This window comes from Ictidomys tridecemlineatus, chromosome 16, assembly GCF_052094955.1.
Source record: "Ictidomys tridecemlineatus isolate mIctTri1 chromosome 16, mIctTri1.hap1, whole genome shotgun sequence".
Lineage (NCBI taxonomy): Eukaryota > Metazoa > Chordata > Mammalia > Rodentia > Sciuridae > Ictidomys > Ictidomys tridecemlineatus.
In genome coordinates, this window is record NC_135492.1 from 4,565,896 (window position 1) to 4,590,056 (window position 24,161).

General features: G+C 36.8%; 1 protein-coding gene, 1 long non-coding RNA gene and 1 pseudogene across 2 annotated transcripts in view; 2 read left to right on the top strand and 1 right to left on the bottom strand.

Annotated features, from left to right (window-relative positions):
- LOC144371422 (uncharacterized) overlaps nt 1-24,161 on the bottom strand; it is a 308,519-nt gene that overhangs the window by 82,467 nt on the left and 201,891 nt on the right. The window lies entirely within an intron of this gene.
- On the top strand, nt 2,219-18,858 carry LOC144371457 (uncharacterized). Its single transcript, XR_013431452.1, has 4 exons — nt 2,219-2,313; nt 3,610-3,706; nt 16,687-16,756; nt 18,185-18,858. It is a non-coding gene; the product is annotated as an uncharacterized LOC144371457 (long non-coding RNA).
- On the top strand, nt 5,753-7,477 carry LOC144371456 (glyceraldehyde-3-phosphate dehydrogenase pseudogene; annotated as a pseudogene).

The window sequence follows — 24,161 nt, forward strand, 5'->3', positions numbered from 1 at the left end:
GTGTGTCCTTGGATAAGTGGCCTGATTTCTCTGAGCCTCACTTAACTGTCATAAACATAAAGACAGTATTGCTCACCCTGCATTTCTAGGCTGTATGCTGATAAGTGAGATGAAATGAAGCATACCCTGGAAAACAGTGTCTTGAAAATGAGATTATTCCTAAGAAAAATCCAGTTTTTTGAGTGTTGTAGTTTGGGGATTAAAAGCCAGTAAACAAGTCCAGAAGGAATAGGAAGAAACCAGGAAAGGGAGAAATGATTGGTCCTCTAATTATGGTGGTTCAGCTTATAATTTTTTGACTTTACCACTTTACAAAAGCAGCAACATTCAATAGAAACTGTACTTTGAATTTCAAATTTTTATTGGTGTACCTATTTGTACCTATGTTTGCGGTACATATTTATACCTGTTGATGTTTTGCATAGTGATCACTTAGGTCATTAGCATATCATATAGCAAAACCTTGATCATTTTTTTATGGTGAGTATATTCAAAATGCTGGATTCTAACTGGTTTAAGATATAAAATGCATTATTGTTAGTTATATTAGAATGTTCAATATAATCATCAGGGAAATGCAAATCAGGAACACAATGGGAAACCTCCTCCCCCCCATTAGAATGGTTATCACAGACACCACACGCTGGAAAGGCTGTGGTGGAAGGGGAACTCTGAGACACCAGGGTGGGAATGGAGATGGTGCAGCCATCGTGAAAATCAGGATGGCATTTCCTCAGAAAACTAAATAGAACTGCTGTATGATTCAGCAATCCCATACTGGGTATATAGTTGAAGAAAGGGATCGAGAGTCAAGAGATGTCTGTGCTCCTGTGTTCATGGCAGCACTGTTCACAGTACCCAGAGTGTGGAGCTCACCTAGATGTCCATTAGCAGATAAAAAGGAAATGAGGTGTCAATACAGGATGGGATGCTCTTCAGCCATAAGAGGGCATGAGTTTCAGTCTTTTCCCAGGCTTGGGATAGGTTGTAAGGTACTGTCCTGTGAGGCGGGGTGGCAGCAGCGAGGCAGGACTCCCCAGTGACTCAGGCGACCCTGAGGGTAAGTAACTGATACCACACAGTGCTCTGTGTTGTCAGTCGTTTAGTCACAGGCATTCAGCACATTACATAAAGTATTCACAGTTTTTCATAGAAGAGGCTTCAGGTTAGATTATTTTGCTGAGTGGACTAATGTAAGTGCTGAGCACATTTGAGGTAGGGTGGGCTGAGCTGTGGGGTTTGGTGTGTTAGGTCTGTTCAAGGCACTTTTTTACGTATAAGATATTTTCAGTTTGTTATGGGTTTATAGGAATGTAATCCCTTTGTAAGTCCAGGAGCATCTGTAACTGTGAAAAGTTACTGTACTGACCTAGAACACAGAATTAGCATGAAAATGAGGAAAGTGAGTTGCTCCATGTTCTCTAGTAGTTCGGCGCCTCTGCTGTGTTTTTGTACCACACTCTTTTATGTTTTTCCTTCCACAGCAAGTGAACTTCACAACCTCTTGCAGCCATTTCTGCTGAGGAGAGTGAAAGCATCGGTAGCTAAAGAACTTCCCAAGAAGACAGAAGTAGTGATATACCATGGCATGTCAGCATTGCAGAAAAAATACTACAAGGCTATTTTGATAAAAGACCTAGGTATTCAGAGGGCAGTTGGTCCATTAAGAAACTAAATGGGGATGTGATTTTTTATGCAGAGAAATATTTTATGATTACACTCACTTTGTGTAGCAAGAATATAAGGTAGAATTTTGTATTCTGAATGATACGCCAATCACCTGACATGGAACAATAGCAGTGTTAAGTGTAGCTCAGACTTGGTTGTTGCATGATGGAATTTCCCTTTTTACTCTTGCGTGCTTTTTCTTATGCCTGCAATATAGCAAACACTTTTAAGTGTCTACTCATGATTTTTATCCTCTATTTGTTTTTTTCTCCCCTCTTAAAACCACAATGGCAGTTATAGAAGAAATTTTAGAAGTTTACAATTGTTTTAACAAAGCACTGCTAAGTTTACCTTGTAGATTTCCTTCTCAAAAAAAGTGAGGAGTAAGAAAATCCCATATGGATATGATTTTAATTCTTAGTGAAATTCATTGCCATTTGGGAGGTTAGTATAAATTTGAGGGAAATACTATGAAATGAGTAAGGTTATGTTTGTGTTTTGTTTGTGTTTTGATTTGTTAGTCCCTTTTCATATCTATCTTTAAAATTTCAGATGTATTTGAAAATGAGATGGCAAGGAAAGTTAAACTTCAGAATATCTTATCCCAGCTTTGAAAGTGCGTGGATCACCCGTATTTGTTTGATGGTGAGCCAATGTCCTGTTTCCCCCCATTATTTTTCATTAGTAGTTCTGTAATCAAAATCATAGCTGGACTCTTCAACAGAACTGCTGCATTTATGTGTCTACTCTGCTCCTTCTCATTTTCTCTATATTGATGATATCTAGTGTTAATCATACTGAAGATTTCTTCACATGTCCCGTAATATCCCTTAAGCTGATTTCCTTTTTCTCTCTTAATGCAGGATCTATTGCATTTGCCTTGACTCTACTTTTCTAAAATCTAGAAATGTTTCTAAGCTTTTTTGGAGGGCAGGTAGCTTTTCTTTCTTTCATGATAGTAACAGTTGTGGAGAGGAAAACTGGCAGCTTTACAGAATGGTTATAATGGGGATTCATCTAACCCTTCTTCAGGATTGGATTTCCTTTTGCCTTGAGCCCCTTGGTCACTACGCCCAGTTCCCTGTGTTCTCTGTGATGCCCAGGCATTGTCATTTCACACTTTATTAACTTCTCAGATCCCTTGACACAGCAGATGGCTTTCTCCTTGGGACGCTCTTCACTCAGCTTCTGGGGTAGCAGTTTTTCCTGCCTTTCTTCCTGCCTGCATGCTCCTGTTCTGTGTCCTTTGCTCTCTTCTTTCATCCTAGTGACTTCTGTACATGTCCCTCTAAGTACTGCTCTTGTTGCCACAAATTTATGTGTAGTATTTCATTTTCATTCCCATTGGGGTTTTTGGATGCACTCTGATGGGCGATTCTCTGGTCCTGGGATTCCCTAGTGTAGAAAGATTGCAAAAGGTCTGCTGTACTTGTTTTAAGGAGTCTATGCCAAGTACCATTAGGAGCTGTTTAAAAGTTTAACAGAACTTTAATCAAGTGCACATTAGAACTTTTTTTAAGGGAGAAGGGGCATTAGGAACATAGATTTTGAAGGACATCTTCCAGAATATTCTGACTGCTGCCTGTACCTTGAGGATCACTTTTATACACACCTAAGCCTATTTCTTGATTTCTTATCTAGAGTGAGAGCCTTAGAATTTTCTTTGTGGATCTTCTTGATATCTGGCATCTTCCTTTCCCTCAGTTTCGTAAAGAGTGAGTTTGTTTCTTAGATAAATATTTATTAGACTTTTTGGATGTGCCAGGCTCTGCAGTTGATATTAAGCAAATAATTAGAAAATGCCTTGAATAGGTGAGACTGGAGGGCCTACTGCATTAGAAAGAGCTTGGGCTCTCTCTGTTGCCTACCTATTTGGTTTTCTACTCAAGAATTTTGCCCTGACTCAGGGCACATGATTAGGATTGGGCTCTCTGCTTTCAGGTGTGGAACCAGAGCCTTTTGAAGTTGGAGACCACCTGATTGAGGCTAGTGGGAAACTTCACCTGCTGGATAAGCTTCTGGCATTCCTGCATTCCAGGTAGGAATAGATTGACATGTACTGCTCTCAGGGAGTGACTGGTTCAAACCTGAGTAATGAAGAACTTACTGACTCTTGAGACTGATTCAAGTTCCCTTTTTTAGAAGCCTGGAATTCAGGGCCTACTTTCTCTGCAACTGTACACCCCCCCATTCCATCTCATCCAACCCCACTCCTCCACTTTTATCCTTTCTTTCCTGAATTTCTACAGCATTTAGGATCCCAGTCCAGGACTTGGCAAGCCCTACCTTACTCTGCTACCTTGTTATCAGTGTATGGTCACCTCATCAGTCCAACTATGTTGGTTGCATCCACAAGGACAAGTCAACATTGAGCATGGTTCCCAGCTAGAATCAAAGCCAGCCTTGTCAAACCAACACCCAAGACACATTTTCAGGTGGAGTCTGTTTACTAAGAAGGCTACGCCATAAATGTAGTTACCTGACATACTAAGTCTTGGGAGGTGGGGGTTTGGGGGAACTACCAACCAGGATCATCCAGCAATGCTATCCTTCAGAATCAAAGAAATAAGACTTTCTCAGAACTGAGATAATTAAGACCAGCTGTACAAAAGATACTTAAGGGAGTCTTGTGCCCAGAAGTCAAAGAAAATTACTGTCATAAAAGTAAATTTTACTAGAAGAGTAAATACACAAATGAAAAACATTTTTATCAGTAAAGTAAGCCATCAAATCACAAAGATAAATGAGAGAAAGTAAAGAGCAAATAATATTCAAAACAACTAACAGGAATAAGCCTTTACCTATCAATGACCTTGAATGGAAAAAATTAAAAGATAGCTGGACTGAATAAATCAAAAAGCAAGATCCAATAACATGCTTCCTAAAAAGAATTCACAACTAAAAACATAAAATGAAAGAATGAAAAATGATATTCCAAGCAAAGGGAAACTTAAAGCTAGTAGAAGCAGTAGCTACATTTACATGTGATGAAATAGACTTTAAGATAAAAACTGTAAAGACAAAGTCACTAATAATAATCAAGGATTCAATAAGAAATGTGATAAATTTATGTATACCTAACATCAGAGCAACCAGTTTTATAAAATAGCCACTATTAGACCTAAAGGGAGAGAGACTAATACCATAACAGAGGGGAATTTCAATACCCCACTTTCGTCAGTGGACAATTCATCCAGCCCCTCCACCAAAAAATGAACAAACATCAGAGTTCAACTATATGTCAGAACATTCCATTCAACAGCTGCAAAGTACACATTCTTTTCATCAATTCATGGAGTTTTCTCTAGAATACACAATATATTAAGCCCCAAAATAATTCTAAATAAAAATTTTAAATGAAATTATATTCTGTATCCTTTCTGATTACCATGGGGAAAAAACTAGAGTCAGCAACAAAATTAATTTAGACATGAACACTGAACAACATACACTTGAATCAATAGTGGTTTGTCAAGGATAAAGGAAGAGAAATATTAAAATTTCTGGAAACAAAATGAAAACAACATGCCAAAACTGACGGTATACAACAAAACCAGTATCCAGAGGAAACTTGATAGCAATAGTGCCTACATTAAAAAAGTTTTTTAAAAATTTCAACTAACCTTAAAATGCATCTCAATGATCTAGAAAAGCAAGAACAAACCAACCTCCAAATTAGAAGGAATGAAAGATCAGAGCAGAAATAAATGCAAAAGAGATTAAAAGGGCAATACAAAAGATCAATAAAATGAAGAGGTCATATTTTAAGAAGGTGAACAAAAGCAACAAACCTTTAGCTGAACTAACTAAGAAAAAAATAAGACCCAAATAAAATTAGACATTAAGCAAAAGAAGACATTAGCACAGAAATACAAAGGATCATTATGAGATTCTGATAAAAATAAATACGATATGCTAACATTTATAAATCTAATCTAGAAGAAATGGACAAATTTCTAGACACACATAACCTATCAAAATAAATCTGAGAACTCCACTTCTGGTTCACAGACAGCCACATCTTCTCCTCTTGTGCACATCCTCTTGTCTCTTGCGGTGCCAGCCATGCCGTCCCTAAGACATGATGGTGAGGGTCAGAGTAAATGTATTTGGCCACATTGGGTGCCTGGTCACCAGGGCTGCTTTCAAGTCTGGCGAAGTGGATATTGTTGCTATCAATGACCCCTTCATTGACCTCAACTACATGGTCTGTGTGTTCCAGTGTGTTTCCACCCGTGGTAAATTCAATGGCACAGTCAAGGCTGAATACAGGAAGCTTGTTATCAATGGAAAGTCCATTTCCAGAAGGAAGATCCTGCTAACATCAGATGGGGTGATGCTGGTGCTGAACCTATTGGGGAGTCCACTGATGTCTTCACCAGCATGGGGAAAGCTGGGATTAATTTCAAGGGTGGTGCTGAAAGGGTCATCTCTGCCTCTTCTGCTGATGCCCCCATGTTTGTGATGACCGTGAATCGTGAGATGTATGACAACTCCCCCAAGATCATCAGCAATGCCTCCTGTAGCACCCACCAACTGCTTAATCCCCTGGCCAAGGTCATCCATGACAACTCCAGCATTGTGGAAGGACTCAAGACCACAGTACTTGTCACCACTACTAATCAGAAGACTGTAGATGGCCCCTCTGGGAAACTCTGGCATGATGATGTTGGAGCTTCCCAGAATATCCTCTCTGCATCCACTGGTGCTGCTAAGGCTGTAGGCAAGGTCATCCCTTAACTAAATGGGAAGCTTACTGGCATGGATTTTTGTGTGCCTACCCCAGTGTGTCAGTTGTGGATCTGACCTGTTGCCTGAAGAAAGCTGCAAGATTTGATGACATCAGGAAGGTGGTAAAGCAGGCATTAGAGGGCCCCTCAAGGACCGAGTTGTCTCCTATGACTTTAACAGTGATATCCACTCTGCCACCTTCAGTGCTGAGGCTGGCATGGCCCTCAGTGATCACTTTGTCAAGCTTATTTCCTGGTATGACCATGAATTTGTCTACAGCAACAGGGTGGTGGATCTGATGGTCCACATGGCCTCCAAGGAGTAAGAGCCCCTGGACCACCTGCCCCAGCAAGAACACAGAGAAAGAAATAGGCCCTCGGCTGTGGGGAGTCCCTTGTTCCTAACTCAGTCCCTCAGCAAGAATCTCCCCTCTTCCCAATTTCCATCCCAGACACCCTGAAAAAGGAGGGAGGTTTAAGGAGCCCTACTTTCACCACCAATAAAGTCTACTGCACCTCCCAAAATTAAAAAAAAAATGAGGACATAAAAAACCTGAATAGGCTAATAACAAATAATGAGATTGAATCAGTACTGAAGTCTCCCAACAAAGAAACCTCAGGACTGATGGCTTTATGATTGAATTTTGACAAACTTTTAAAAAAGAACTATAACCAATTCTCAGATTTTTCCATATGATTGGAAGGGAGGAAACATTTCCAAACTCTAGGAGGCCAGCATCATCCTGTTTTCAACAACAAATAAGGACACAACAAGAAGAAAGAAAGTTGTATAGACCAATATCCCTGATGAACAAGGTTCAGACAACCTCAACAGAGTACTAGCAAACAAGATTTAACAGCACATCAAAAAGATTATTTCCCCTGATCAAGGAGGTTTTATCCCAAGGGTGCAAAGATGGTGTACATGTGCAAGTCAATAAGCAATCTATCATGTCAACAAAAGAAAGAATAAAAGCCATGTTATCCCAGTAGATGCAAAAAATAAGATTCAATATCTCTTCATGATAAAAGCCCTGATCAAATTAGGTATAGAAAGATTATAACTCAGCATAATAAAGGCTATCCACAACAAACCCTCCGCCTGCATCACAGTGAACCTGGGAAAGCTGAGTACAAGTCCTGTGTCAGGAACAAGACAGGAAGAGGGAGGGGGAGTGTGGCATGTGTAATACGACGGAGGATGGTGTGGCTGTGGAGGCTTTCAGGAGATGTGTTCTAACCAGGCCTCTCCTACTTTCCCTTGGGTTCATGACTGCTTGCCATCTCCCTACAGAAATTGGACACAAGAGCCTGTATGTTCAAGGGATAAAGTCTGGGCAGGACAACACATTTTGGGGCCAACAGACTAGGAAAGAAAGCTCAGGTAGCTGCTCCTCTTCCCTTCCCCTTAAGTCCCTAGGACTGACAAATCAAGGAATTGACCCCTCCCAACGTTGTTTCTCTATTTGAGAATTCAAAAGTAAAGTTCAGGAATGGCTAGGTGGTGAGATTTTTTTAAGGAGTGGATGACCAGATGTGAGATGTCTGAGGTTACCTGCTGTAGGATTTAACTCCCACCTCTATTAAATAAAGTTCACTGGTGCTGAGGATCTGGACATCTACCCTTTCCCAATACATATTACCAGTTAGACTAGTCAAACATCTTGGGGAATATTGCATATAACAGGACATCTGAGAATTAAAATATCTTTTTTTTGTTTTAGAGGGAGAGAGAGAACTTTTTTTAATATTTATTTTTCAGTATTTGGTGGACACAGCATCTTTGTCTGTATGTGGTGCTGAGGATCGAACCCGGGCCGAACGCATGCCAGGCGAGCGCGCTACCACTTGAGCCACATCCCCAGCCCTTAAAATATCTTAATAGAAAAAATTAACAGAAAAGAAACAACTTTACAATTAAAGTACAGTAAAGACCTTTGGATAATTAGCAATATGATTTTTTAAATAACCAGATAAAAATGTCATTATGAAAAAAAGATAAGTAGTGAAATCTATAGGGCAGAATGTGTTAGATATTTTTAAAAATATAGATCATCCCAGAAGAAAATAAAAAAAGAAAGAAATTATAAAAGAAAAAATATATACGTATGTAGGAGACAACATCTAAGAAATACAATAAAGATAAAATTTTTGAAGACTAGTGGAGACAATTTTTTTTTATAATCAAAGCAGAATCCTTTTAAACAAAAACTGTACAAAGGGAAAACAATTTTGTGAGTATTGTAGGGCTGAGCAAATGAGAAATATTTGATATTGATAGAAAGAGGGGTTCCCACTAGGAGAAGATACAAATATGGATTGGGGAAGTCAAAAAAGAACCCTGCAGCATCAGATTGGGATTAAAAGTATCAGTATGAACTCATAATTTTTATATATGATATATATACACATATAATTTCAAATTATATATATGAAATTGAAACATTAAAATAGAAAATTGCAACAGTTTTTCAATTCTCTCTATCCTGAGAAATGATGATCTAGAAATGATGACCTTTGGCAAGATAACTTGTGCTAAGATAATTGAGAAATAAGTTTCTTTGCTGTTCCTTTTCAGACTTCCAACAACTAGTTTTAATACCCACTAAGATTAGTGCTCAATTAAACTATTAAATAAGTAAACAGAGCTCAGATCTTGTTTTCTAAATATTTCCTACTAAAAGGACACAGGCACCAATTCAAAAGGGCTCCTACTGGCCAAAATCTGAATTTGAGCATCCAAATATATGATGGTAGTAGTAGATTATAATTCACTAAATAAAATATCTTAAATTCATATCAGTGAAAATTAGGTATAAAGAAAGGTAAATTCTTCCAGCAAATGTAGACAGAATAATAGAAAAAAAATCACTATTTTGCAAAAATCATAGAAATAATTAAGTATTAATTATTCTAACCTTTTTGGAAAGCCATCTGACAATATTAATTGAAATTTAAAGTACATCTACCTTTATACCATTTTCCAATCCTGACAATGTCCCTTAGACATAAAGACACAAACATATAAAAGGACATGCTTAAACTGAATATGACTGACCATACTATTTGTTTATAGCTGGCATGTATTCTAGGTAAGCTAGCAAAATGTTTGGTTAGGTTCCATGTCATGCTGGTGGCTATTGTTTTAATATTACTTCAGTATGTAATGGTTACATGCATACCTGTAAGGTTAGAAGTTGCACTAAAAAACAAAAAAAACCTGGGGCTGGGGATGTGGCTCAAGTGGTAGGTAGCACGCTCACCTGGCATGTACAGGGTGCTGATTTCGATCCTCAGCACCTCATAAAATAAAATAAACTTGTAGAAAAGTTAAACATCCATTAGCAAAGGACAAATAGTCAAACAAATGATACAACCATATTGTAAAATATTTAAAGTTGTATTATCATTGATTAAAAAAACAAGAAAAAATTGTAGCAGAACTACTCTTTGCCAATTCCCTTTCACCATGTAACAAAATGGTGGTTTTTATTGTTGTATTTATGTAAAATGTATCCAGTTAAACAGTAACACAATGTTAACTGTAGTGTTTACAGTTAGAAGTGACCATGTCACCTCCGGCTTGGTCGCGCACCTATAATCCCAGGTATTAAGGAGGCTGAGGCAGGAGGATTGCAAGTTTGAGGTCAGTCTCCACAATTTAGTGAGGCCCTAAAAAGGGCTGGGGATGTGGCTTAATGGTTAAGCACCCCTGGGTTTAATCCCCAGTACTCCCCCCCAAAAGTGACCACATCACTAGTTATGACTGATTGATAGTGTAAGTGAAAGTTGATTTTATGAGAAATTGCTCCAAACTTATGAGATTTCTTGTGTTTCTGGTCATAGGAGTAACTAACTGAGTCCAGGATTTTGCTATTATTTTTGACAATTAGAAAAATACACTACATTTAGAAAAGTTTTGAGGCATTTAATAATAGAAAGCTCCAAGCCATGGTCCCTGATAGAAAAGAAATAAACGAAGAAAACCTTTACCACATTCAGGCCTTCTTCCTGTAGACAATTTCTGGACCATTGCACAGGGAGGATCTCCCCCCCCACACACACACACCAAAAATATAGAGAAAAAAAACAGGAAATTGCCAAGTTAAGGAAAGAAAAACAAAGTTCAAGGAAACTTGAGTTTGGGTATGGAATTCCAAGAGGAAGGAGATAACACAGAATAAGACTTACAGATATATTATAGAGATCTTCGTAAATTAATAACAGTGGAATCTGAATTGCAGGATACATGTCCATGAGCCTAGGCAAGATTAGCTTCCAGGAAAAGAGTTTCCAGAAAGAAGACAATTTCTAGAGATCCCAGTAGGCTGGAAATCATGGTTCCTATCAGCCAGGGTGGAAACATGGGAAAAGCACCTTGAATACTAAAAGATGGATAGGAAAGACCCCAGAGATGCCATGCCTTGGAAGTGAGGCCAAGGTAGCCCTGGACTCAAGCCCCTTAAACACTCTTAAAAAACAAACCTCAAGAGAAGTAAACTGAACAAATAACTACTGGTGAGAACATTGTCCAACAATAATTTTTTTAAAATACTAAAAACCCAGCAATCAGCAATGTATAATTAACATCCAGCTTCTGATAAAACATTACAGATAGGGAAGGGAAATATGACTCATAACCAGGAACAAATATATCACAATGGAAACAGATTCAGAAATGAAAGACAAGACAGAACTGTCAGACAGGAATTAAAACAGGTGATGTAGTTATGCTCACATGTTCAAAAATGTCAACGTGAATATAATCAGTGAACAGTGGAAGTTATAGATTTGGACAAAAACGGTAGAGATATCAAGTAAAATACTTAAATATTTTATTGGGTGTGATTAATAGAAGTTCAGAGACTAGAAAAAACAGTCTTAAAATAGCAGAATTTACCTAACCTGCATTAAGAGAAAGAGAAAAAAAATGTCTTAGTGATTTGTAGGAATAATAAACTAATGAATGTTTCACAAGTAGATGAGAGAGATTAGGGCAGAAAAATATTTGAAAAATAATGGCTCAACATTTTTTTAACATTTGAATGCTCCAAACAGAATAAAAAATCTCAATGAACCTTGAGCAGAAGACACACATACACACACAAATGACACCACTCCAGAATTAAGTTATTCAAAACCAGAAAAGTGACCAACTTGAAAAATATATAAATGATAATATTTTGAATGTAGCATGTTAAATAAAAAAGTAAAATTATATCTGTTTCTTTTTAGATTATTAATGTGTAGCTATTAGAAAAATCTCAGAATACATAGGTTCTCACATTTTTCCATTTGCTAGCACTGCTCCACAGCTTAAGATATGCACCTTTTCCTTATTACAGTCAAACTTTAAGGAATAGCACAACACTCCACATACACTTTGAAAGTCTTATAGTATTGTTTCTATTTTCTCTTCCTGTCCTTTGTGGCGTTCTTATTGTAATTTTCAGTTTTACATGTTGTAAAGCACACACTAAATTTTGAACCTAATAGTCAATTTTCCATTAAAGACCTTAAAAATTAGGGGACAGTCTTTTTTACATAGCCACTGTATGTTATTTACCTTCTTTTTCTAGCTCTCTTCATTTCTTTGTGTAGATACATATTTACAAGTGACAACATTCTCCTTTTGCCTGAAGAACTTTTTGTCAACAGTTTACACAGTGCAGATCAGATTCTGCATAATTATATCAACTGTTGTTTACACAGATAAAAAGTATTCTTTTATTTATTCTTTTTAAAGGATAATTTATCCTTTTTAAAGGATAATTTCACTGGATTGAAAATTCAAGGCAGACAGTCTTTATTTCCTCTTTCCACATTTGAAAGTTGCTATAGTGTCTTTAGACTTATATAATTTCTGAGAGGGCTATAAAAATGCTTATCTTTCCCCCTCTATATCTGTATAATGTCTTTTTCTGTATGGATGATATATTTTTCAAGTTGGTCACTTTTCTGGTTTTGAATAACTTAATTCTGGAGTGGTGTCATTTGTGTGTGTATGTGTGTCTTCTGCTCAAGGTTCATTGAGATTCTTTATTCTGTTTGGAGCATTCAAATGTTAAAAAAAGTTGAGCCATTATTTTTCAAATATTTTTCTGCCCTAATCTCTCTCATATACTTGTGAAACATCCATTGGTTTATTATTCCTACAAGTCACTAAGACTTTTTTTTTCTCTTTCTCTTAATGCAGGTTAGGTAAATTCTGCTATTTTAAGACTGTTTTTTCTAGTCTCTGAACTTCTATTAATCACACCCAATAAAATATTTGTTTTTTATGGATTGGCTAGCTTCACTTAGCATAATCTGCTCTAGTGCCATCCATTTCCCTGCAAATTCCATGATTTTGTCATTCTTTAGTACTGCGTAATACTCCATGGTGTATAAATGCCACAATTTTTTTAACCATTCATCTATTGAAGGGCATCTGGGTTGGTTCCACAGTCTAGCTATTATGAATTATGCTGCTATGAACATCGATGTGGCAGTATCCCTGTAGTACACTCTTTTAAGGTCTTCAGGGAATAGTCCGAGAAGGGCAATAGCTGGGTAAAATGGTGGTTCCATTCCTAGCTTTCCCAGGAATCTCCATACTGCTTTCCAAATTGGCCGCACCAATTTGCAGACTCACCAGCAATGTACAAGAGTACCCTTTTCCACACATCCTCACCAGCACTTGTTGTTGTTTGACTTCAGAATGGCTGACAATCTTACTGGAGTGAGATGATATCTTAGGGTGGTTTTGATTTGCATTTCTCTGACTGCTAAAGATGGTGAGCATTTTTTCATGTACTTGTTGATTGATTGTATGTCCTCCTCTGAGAAGTGTCTGTTCAGGTCCTTGGCCCATTTGTTGATTGGGTTATTTGTTATCTTATTGTCTATTTTTTTTTGAGTTCTTTGTATACTCTGGATATTAGGTCTCTATCTGAAGTGTGAGACGTAAAAATTTGTTTCCATGATGTAGGGTCCCTATTTACCTCTCTTATTTTTTCTCTTGCTGAGGAAAAAACTTTTTAGTTTAAGTAAGTCCCATTTGTTGATTCTTGTTATTAACTCTTATGCTATGGATGTCCTATTAAGGAATTTGGAACCCGACCCCACAATATGCAGATCGGAGCCAACTTTTGCTTCTATCAGATGCAGAGTCTCTGATTTGATATCAAGCTCCTTGATCCATTTTGAGTTAACTTTTGTGCATGGCGAGAGGAGGGGATTTCAGATTCTTTTTGTTGCATATGGATTTCCAATTTTCCCAGCACCATTTGTTGAAGATGCTATCTTTCCTCCATTGCATGCTTTTAGCCCCTTTATCGAATATAAGATAGTTGTAACTTTGTGGATTAGTCTCTGTGTCCTCTATTCTGTACCATTGGTCCACCCGCCTGTTTTGGTACCAGTACCATGCTGTTTTTGTTACTATTGCTCTGTAATATAGTTTAAAATCTGGTATCACTATACCACCTGATTCACACTTCCTGCTTAGAATTGCTTTTGCTATTCTGGGTCTTTTATTTTTCCATATGAATTTCATGATTTCTTTATTTATTTCTACAATAAATGCCATTGGGATTTTGATTGGCATTGCATTAAACCTATAGAGAACTTTTGGTAATATTGCCATTTTGATGATGTTAGTTCTGCCTATCCATGAACAGGGTATATTTTTCCATCTTCTAAGATCTTCTGGTGTGTGTCTTTTAGCCACAGCACTGTTATTGTATGAACCACTGTAAAATGGCAAACTTAAAAATATTTTGTTGGGCTACGTATGATGGCACATGCCTGTAATCCCAGGGACTCAGGAAGCTGAGGCAATTTCAAGTCTCAAGCAAGTCTCAGCAAATTAGAAAGGCCTTAAGCTACTTAAAGAGACCATATCTCAAAATTCAAAAAAAAAAAAAAAAAACTGTAGCCAGGGATAAAGTGCCCCTGGGATCAACTCCCAGTACCAAAACCCAGCCCAATTCTTTTATTGGTCAACAACTCAGTGTGTGAAACTCTTCTTTTACATCCCTAGAAAGAACAGCTAGACCTTGACCTCCAATGTTTACTTTGTCACAGCCAAAGCTTCTGAGTAACCTTTATTTAAACTGCAACAATTAAAATTCAAGCTGGGAGTGGTACAGCCAGTGTTCTAACACAGTCAATGGCAAACTAAATAGATAGATAGATAGACAGACAGATAGATAGATGGATAATTACATCTTTTTTCCCATGCATTTCTCTTTTATTTTCTGACGAACTTACAAGGTAAAAAGTAAAATTTTTCCCATTTTATAGAGGATGAAATTATGTTACAAAAAATGAGTAATAAATTTGTGATCTCAAACCATGTGGATTTTACATCTTTAATGATAAATTTTTCCTAAATTGCTTAAATTGCTGAATTGTGCAGCAGTCATGTCGTAATCAGAAAATTACTGCCAAATAATTGTTTAAGTTGTAAGATATAAAGTAGATACTAAATACAGACACTTAAATATTTTGTTGAAGCTATTGCCTGTATAATTAAACATTTTCAAAAGGTGTAATTTTTAAAAAATTGTCTCATTTTGGAAAAATGTATGTGAAGTTTTAAAAGCTATTTATAATGAATTTATAATATTTTAAAAATGTATTTTTTTTGCATTTATATGACCAGTTATATATAATTACAACTAATCCTTTAAGAGAAGTATAAGAAAGATAGTATGTGTCTAGGAAGTGAAGTATAAAAAACTCAAGACATGGTAGAGAAAAGGGATGAATAGCCATCTGTAGAGGAACATGCCTATAATCCTGGCATCTTGGGAGTCTAAGGCAAGAGGATCACAATTAAGGCCAGCCCCAACAACTTGGTGAGGACTGAGAAACTTAATGAGACCTCATCTCAAAAGTTAAGAGCTGGGGATGTAGCTCAGTAATAAAGGAAGCTATAAATCCCCAATACAACAAAGAGGTGGGGAATAAATGGAATGGGAAGGTTTGATGTCTTTAAAACTGAACCCTCAACTCTTAAAACTAACCCTCAGTCCTTTAAGAAAATACATCATGTGAAAACACAGTAGCATCCTGTAAGTGCTAATAGAACTCAACATTCTGGGATTTGGGTTTTGTTTGTTATGGGGGCCGGGTACCAGAAATTGGAACCCATAGGCACTTAACCCCTGAGCCACATCCACAACTCTTTTCATTCTTTTAAATTTTGAGATAGTTTCTCTCTCACTAAGTTGCTCAGGACCTCAGAGTTGCTGCCATTGGCCTCAAATATGAATTACAGCTGTATGCCACAACACCCAGCTAAAACTCGACATTCTGAAAGTCATTTTTAAATAACCACAAACTGTCAAAAATGGACAGAATCAACTTTTTTTAGAATCTGGAATTTAATCCAAAACTTTTAGTAACCAAGAGACTAATGAAGAAAAGGGCAGCTAATTTTTGATATCGAGGGAAATCTTTTTAGGCACTGATGACCACTAAAATAATGGAATACGGACTTCAGTGACTACATCAAACAAGAAATTCAGCCTTTGAGAAGAAATTGGTACAACTTACTAAACAATTACTGTGGTACTCAGAGATACACAACAACAAACTCCGAGGCAGGGGAGAATCTGATTATTACAGTTAACAAATTTACAAAGTTCAGATACCCAATTAAAAAAAAAATACAAGGCATGCACACACAAAAGGAAAGTGTCTCATTCAAAGGAGAAAGATATATTGACAGAAATATTCTCTGAGGATTCCAGATATTGAAGTTAGACAACAGTCTAATAGACTCAAAAAGCTTAAGCAAAGGCTGAATAAATAAATAACTAAAGGAAACCAGGAGAATGATGATTGACCAAAATAAAAATACAAATAAAGAACTTGTATAACCTACTAGAAATTTTGGGACTATAAGTGATTTTATGACATATTAGAACTAGACCTACCAAAAGGCATATACTGAACCATGCGTGGGTAATACACACCTGTAATTCTAGCTACTCAGGTACTCAAGAGGCAAGAAGATCACAAGTGTGAGGCCAACCTGGGCAACTCAGACCCTATCTCAAAATTAACATTTTAAAAAGGGCCATGGAAGTAGCTCACTGGTAGAGCACTTTCTTAGCATGCACAGCATACTGAATTCAATCTCCAGTACCAAAAACCAAAGGTATATACTAAAAATTTTTTTAAAGAGAGCAAGGGAGGGAGGGAGGGAGAGAGAGAGAGAGAGAGAGAGAGAGAGAGAGAGAGAGAGAGAGAGAGAGAAGAGAGAGAGAGAGAGTTTTTTAATATTTATTTATTTTAGTTTTTGGCGGACACAACATCTTTGTTTGTATGTGGTGCTGAGGATTGAACCCGGGCCGCACGCATGCCAGGTGAGTGCACTACCACTTGAACCACATCCCCAGCCCCTATACTAAAACTTTTTGAGGACATACTCTTAACCCTCCTTGCAGCATGTTCAAGTAAGTAAAAAAAGAAAGAGCATTTAGAAGCTCTGTGATGGAATTAGACACATAATGAAAGTTGATGTTAATAATATCTAATATAAAACATCTATTAGAAAAGATGTCAGAGAAGTTGGGCTTCTGTTGACTTACTTTTCATTGGCTGATTTGTCTTGGAACAAGCACTGAACATCTCACCCATAGTAAGCTGTTCTGTGAAACAGATTATCTGTTCTATGAACAAATGAAGAGCCAGTAAAACTGTACAGAACAGATAAAACTGTCAATGCACTATATTGGCTGGATTCTTATTAAAACTTTTTAATCAGGAAAGAGAAAACTGTTTTGAAAAACTGTTGTACTAAAGTCACAGGAAATTGGAGTCTATTTAATTGGCTAATTTGAAAGAAAGACCCAAATAACCAAAATTATAGTACAAATTTGAAACTCATTTGTGATCAGTTTTCTTACTCATTCCTAACAAACTGAACCACATTTCTTTTTCTTTATGCTCTGCTATAAGTTAACAGTAAAAGCCAAAGAAACAGCATCAAACATACTCAGATTTTGATTGCTTTGTTGATTCTTTCTAGTTACCAGTCTAAAAAGTCCATCTTTACAAAATTTAGGATCCAATTATCAGGTTTTGCAAAGGGTTTCTGAAGATCTTTTTGTTGTTGTTGTTTGTTTTTTATCAATTAAAAATATTTCCTTTACCAAGTCACTTTCAATGAAGATTTTCAATGGAAAGTGTGGTGTTCTGCCTTGAAATCCATTTGATACTTGGGAAAAATTAAATCTAGTTAAAAATTAAATCTCTGGTTAAAATTAAATCTCTATTGGTTTCAGACTATAGCTTTTCTTTGCTCCTATATCATTAGATTTACATTACACAAGTTTTCTTTTGGAAATAGGTACAGAATTTTCACAGCTGTATTCAGGTAACTAAAGACTTTGTGTCCCCAGAACATTTTGTACAGTCATTTCACTTAACACTGGAACTGAGACTTTTGAAGGAAGAAATCAATTATGATGATAGGCTCCAGGTAAGAAATGAATGTTCAGTCCTTTTATACTCAGAAATTAAAATATATGCATAATAATTTAGGCAGTCATTTTCTGGTTTGTCACAACAAGCTAACTGAAGGTTAATATTAATGTATATTTAATTGTATGAATTTTAATGGCCCTTATTATAACTTTTGGCTTAGAAACACTTTTAGATTTTGACATTTTTGTTATTGAATTTGGCTTTCCTAAGTCCCAATTTAAATTATTAATATTTTTAGCATGGTAGTTGTCATTTGTCAGTTTCTCTCCAGCTTAAGTGATGATAAATGTCAATATCTCTTTCAGGTCAAAAATATCTTGTATCATGCAGTCATACAAATGGTGAGAGCTTTGAAGGTACATGAAGATGAAGTAGAGGATATGGAAGAAAATTAAGTGTGTCCTGTTGGATAATTATAGATTGTAGAACCGGGATTACCTCCCCTTGAATGATGACACATATACACACTGATTTAAGCTTCACAAAACCTTCAGTGCCAAAAAATTCTCTTCATAGTGATTACTTGTTACTGACACCACAGCAGTATACCATATGTCACAGCTCCTGTGGTTCAATGTCATAAAACAAGGTAAATTTTAAAACAGCAATTCTGAGCTGTTTTTGTATCATAGTGTATATGATGTTTGTGAAAATGTCAGATTTAAAATGATGTATTTATGTTTGGTAAAAAATTCTATGCTATATTGTTGATCAAGTGTAAATGTGCCCTTGTACAGTTTAATAAGATAACTGATATTTTTTACTACATTGAGACAGTTACTGTGAGAATAGGACACAAACACCAGCTATTGCCTGCATTTGGGAAATTGCTGAGTCGCTCAGCAGGCATGTCATAATCAGAAAATTACTGCCAAATAATTGTAAAATTTGTAAGATATAAAGTATATACTAAATATAGACACTTCAATATTTTGTTGAAGCTATTGACTGTATAATTAAACATTTTCAAAAGGTGTAATTTATTTAAAATTGTCTCATTTTGGTAAAAATTTTGTGAAGTTTCAAAGCTAAATATTAAACTTAATATGCTATATAAATATATACATATATACATTTAATGATGTAGTTTTTTAAAACATTAGCTTGCTTTTGTTAAAGTGCAAGTGTTACATATGGCTTTGTACATTAAAGTTAAAAGGGGTTTTACATTTTCCATTAAGAAGACTTTATCAGAAATTGAGTTACTTATTTCATCCTCTTTTGACATACATACTACTGGGACTGAAAAGAGCTTGCAGTTGAGAGTTTGGATATGCATAATAAAAAACTGTGTGGCTCCAGTAAGTAGCATTAATTTACAATCTTGATTTTAATAGCTAATGACTACTATCAGCTGTCTAACTTGAGGTGTGTATAGGCCTAACTATACAAAATATTATTAAAAAAACAGTTCCAGGTGCAGTGGTGCACATTTGTAATCATAGTGACTTGGAAGGATAACTAGTTCAAGGCCAGTCTCAGCAACTTAGCAAGACCCTGTCTCAAAATTAAAAGGCTTTCGGATATGGATGGGAGGGTGAGTGGCCCTGGGTTTAATCCCCTGTAGAAAAAAAGGGGGTGGGGTGGGGTGGGGAGGGATTCTGATAGCTCAAGTTCTGGGTATTTTCCTGATTGTTTGTTTTCTTTTGTTTGTTTGCGTGGGCGTTTTTTTTTTTTTTTGTTTTTTCTTTCTACCATTTTTAACTCCACGTAGACTATTTTGTCACTGTCTACCCCAAAGTTCAGCCAGGATTGTGAGCAAATACCTTTCATGTGAACTCCCAACACTTGGCACAAGGACTAATGAGATAGCTAACTGGCCAGGAAAGAAAATTCTCTAAAGAAAGGAAATTGGACTAGGAAATACTTAATATGATTTGGTGAGCTATGACTTTTTAAAGATTCCCCTGTTGATGAACAAGAGATGTAGCCCAGTGGAAGAGAATTTACCTAGCATGTGTGAGGCCCTAGGTAGGTTCAATCCCCAGAACCACAAAAACAAGATATCCCTGTTGATTCACTTATTTTTACACATTTATTTTTGTGCTGCTGGGGATTGAACCCAGGGCCTTTAACCCCGAGCTACATCCCAAGCCCCATGAGCTTTGACTTTTTAATAACCATTTTTTCAAATATGTCTCAACTAATTGTAGTTTCTTTTGCCTGATGCTTTTGTATGTTATATCTGATTTAACTTTTGATATGAAATTAAAGGCAAGATACTTCTGGATATTACCACCTGCTGGTCCCCTGGTCTGCCAAGAGCCAATTGTCTATGATGATTTTTCTCCCCAAAAGCATTTGCCTCTTTCAGTATTGCTTAAGCCACATTTTAACCATACTACAACCCCTTTTATATATCTGAAGCCAAGGAATTTCTGGCCAGGCAATGGCTGAAAACTTGATGAGATTATTCTATCTATCTATAGTCTGAAGAAAGTTGCCATGATCTGAAATTCATGCTAGTGAACTAAATTGTGCTAAGTCTATGGTGGAGAGAGAACACTGTTGTGCTTATATCATAAAAGATATTTGTAAACTTTGGAAGGCTGGGGAATTTCAGGTATATCCTTGCCCCTTTTATTTTGAGGCTGGCCTCAAATTTGTGGTCCTTCTGCCTCAGCCTTCCAAGTCACTGGATTTGTAGACATGTGCTACCTTGCCTGGCTAAATGTGTAAAACAGAAATATCAAGATCAAGGAAATGTTCAGAGTGAAACTTATGCTGAATAGTTAGGACCTTCCCATTATAGTATATAATGTTTTATGGATTTTTTTTCTGATTAATGAATTTACAAGTATTTAAATCTGTTTCTTTTCTAATGTAGGAATTTAAACACATAAGAAATCAGTATGTTACTTCCATTTTGTGGGTATGGGTTTAATTATGAGATAAGAAAGACTGGTAAACTTAAGAAGAAAAGTGCTCTCATACCTTTATTTTACTCTATATGCATATATCGAATATATAGAGATAGATAGATTCAGTATGTTTTGTTCTAGATTCCGACCTATCAAAAATATTCTGCAGACCTGATTAGATAAGCACTTTCATCCTTGGGGAGAAAAAAAGAGAAAGTGATTTAGTTAACATTCAATACACTGTGCATTATAAATTAAGGTGTAGCACATTGACCAAGATACAAAGCTTATACCATTCTCATGTTACCAAGAGTCAGACGTGGAAGCTTTCTAATTGCAAAATTATTACAACCTTGGTTCCTTAATAGGTTTACCTAGGAAATTATACCTTGAAGTCACATGGTAAGTGTGAAAGCTGATTAATAAAGTACTTATATACCCACAGTAACCTATTTTGTATTTATTTATTGGTACTAGGGGTTGAACCCAGAGGTACTTTACCACTGAGCTACATCTCCAATTCTTTAATAGTTTTTGTACATGTTGTCGGTCCTTTATTTTATTCATGTTTATATACAGTGCTAAGAACCAAACCCAGGGCCTCTCTAAATTGCTATGATTGGACTTGAACTTCTGAGCCTCCTGCCTTACCCTCCAGAGCAGCTGGGATTACAGGCATGCACTTCCACACCCAGGTACCTGGTTTTTTTGTTTTGTTTTGGTACCAGAGATTGAACTCAGGGGTACTCTACTGAGCCACATCCCCAGCCCTATTTTATATTTTATTTAGAGACAGAGTCTTACCAAGTCTCACTTTTGCTGAAGCTGGCTTTGAAATTGTAATTCTTCTGTCTCAACCTTCCAAGCCACTGGGATAACAGGTGTGCACCTTAAAAATGAAAAACGTTGGCAGGCTACATCCAGGTCACACTAGCTGTATAGGAAGTTGAGTTCCCTTTTGTTAATAGGGTGGTTTTCAAAGCAGACTCAGCTTATACATAAGCCCAGTAGGCTGGGAATATAGATCAGTGGTACAGTACTTGCTTACTATGCATAAGACCCTGGGTTCAATCCCCAGCACCATCTAAATCAAAAGTAAACTCAGTGTAAATGATCCATCCAGATTCAGTCAGGATTGGAGGAGTGCCCTTTTGTGGTTTTTGTCTTTGAAAATACCTCAGCCCTGTAGCCAATGAAGGGATGTCAAGGATGTGCTATATATGGGGATCAGAGCTGTAATACATTGAGAGGAGATGGATTCTAAGGACAAGTGAGGAGTTAAATGCTGTTTCCCATCTCTCTAGTCTTTGACCCTAAATTTGACAGGTATGAATGATGTGAACAGCGGGGGGGGGGATGTCAACAAATACAAATGAGAAGTACAAGCCAGATAGAACTGACTTCTTTCCCAAAAAGAGCTGTGTGATCTTCTCTGCCATCACAGAGGATGGTGACTCCCTCTCAGGTCTGTCACACTGTTGCAGAAGAGGGAAGAAAAGGAACAGTTCCTAAAAATCACTGCACCATCTGAAGTTCACAGTGGAAACCACAAAACTTATAAGGAATAAAGCTTTAGGGCATAACACTCATAAAACTTCAACAATGACACATTATAAAAGAAAAAAAAAACTAGGATTACACTTTTGGTGATATTAGGGGTTAAATCCAGGCCATGAAGCATACTAAGGAAGCTCTCTTCCGTTAAGCTACACTCCCAGTCCTATAATATTTTAGTTTTCACCACTATAAGAGGAAGGCACTACAAGAACAACTTTAGAGAAAAAGTTTATTTGGAGCTCAAGAGTTTCAGAGGTCTCAGTCCATAGATGGCCATCTCCAATGCTCTGGGCCCAGTTGAGTCAGAACATGTGACAGGAATGCAGCTTTCCAGCCACACCCTACCTGCCCACAGTTAACCATATCAGCGAATTAATGCACTAGTTATGTGTAAGCTCTCATAAACCCAGTCATTTCACCTCTCACATGTGAGCTTTTTAGGGAACAACTTCCATCTAAGTCACAATGTGCATCGAATGTTTAAAAATTATAAATACTACAAATACAGGCTTTCTACCATGAAAACCTAAACTTTGCTTATGGAAGTAGTAAGGATTGATTTGAGTCATGAAGTAACTAGTAGGAGGACGGTTATGTGAGATTAAAGGGAAAGGTAATAGCAGACATAATTGGGTACAGATCACTACTACCACCATAACTAGGAAATAGTTGTGTGCATTCGTTTCAGTTTTTCTTGCAGGAGAAATTGCCAAGTAAACAATTCACATTCTGCTAAAGTTTTCCCCTTATATATTAATCGTATTGGAACCAATTTTGCATGTTCAAACTAAACCATGGCCTGACTTTACAAAAGGATATTCTTTGAATCAAAGCTTTCTAAGCCAATGAAGCCATAGGATCTCAAACATTAGAAATTTTGAAAATCTATTTAGTGGTCATCATATAATATAATCTATCATTTTCATGTTACCTCCCCTGAGATATGAGTAGCAATTCAACCTATTTAGATTAAGTCAAGTGCCAGTGTCACATATCTTCTAAGTACTATACAAGCTGCAAAATATTTGCTACTTTCACATATTCAGAGTTAGGGATGACTTTGTTAGAAGTATTCCATTCACATCTCTCAAACTTAGGTAGTTAAATTTTTCAGAGTCAATCTAGTGTGTTCCAGTATTTGAACATATATTCCACAGTGCTCAGTGGGCCAGGAGCCAGTATTGTCAACTAAACTTTAGGGAGGGGTTTGATTCAAAGGAAGAGGGCTAAGGGTGTGACTCAATGTAGAGTGCTTGCCTAACGTGTGATGCCCTAGATTCAATCACTAGTACCAATAAAGATTCTCATTTTTAAATGTATCCTTGGTTCCTTCACCCTTAATCCTATCATACTTGTAATGCCCCATCCTTTTAAATTCTATTCCTGATTTAGTACTTATGTTAGAGAAGCAGGCTAAGAACTGCAAAAATTTACCCAACCCTCACTCCAATTCATATGACTACTGAAAAATCCTAATGAACAAGATTATTCCAAATATTTCTTGATTCTCCAGACCCAGTGCCTAACTGTTCCCTCCTCACTTTTAGAAAAATGGAAGGATAATCCACTTAAGACTCCTTTACTTTTTTTGAGAGGGAGAGGGGGATACTGGTGGATTTTACCACTGAGCCACATCCCAAGATCTTTTTAATTTTTGCTCAGAGCCTCACTAAATTGCTGAGGCTGACTTTGAATTTGTAATCCTCCTGCCATGGCCTCAAGTAGTTGCTGGGATTATAGATATGTGCCACCATGCCCAAGGTCCCCATTTAATTTTTTTTAAAGGATACCACTAAATTGTTGATGCTGGTCTTGAGTGGGACCCTATACCTCAGCCTCTGAATTCACTGGGATTACAGGCCTG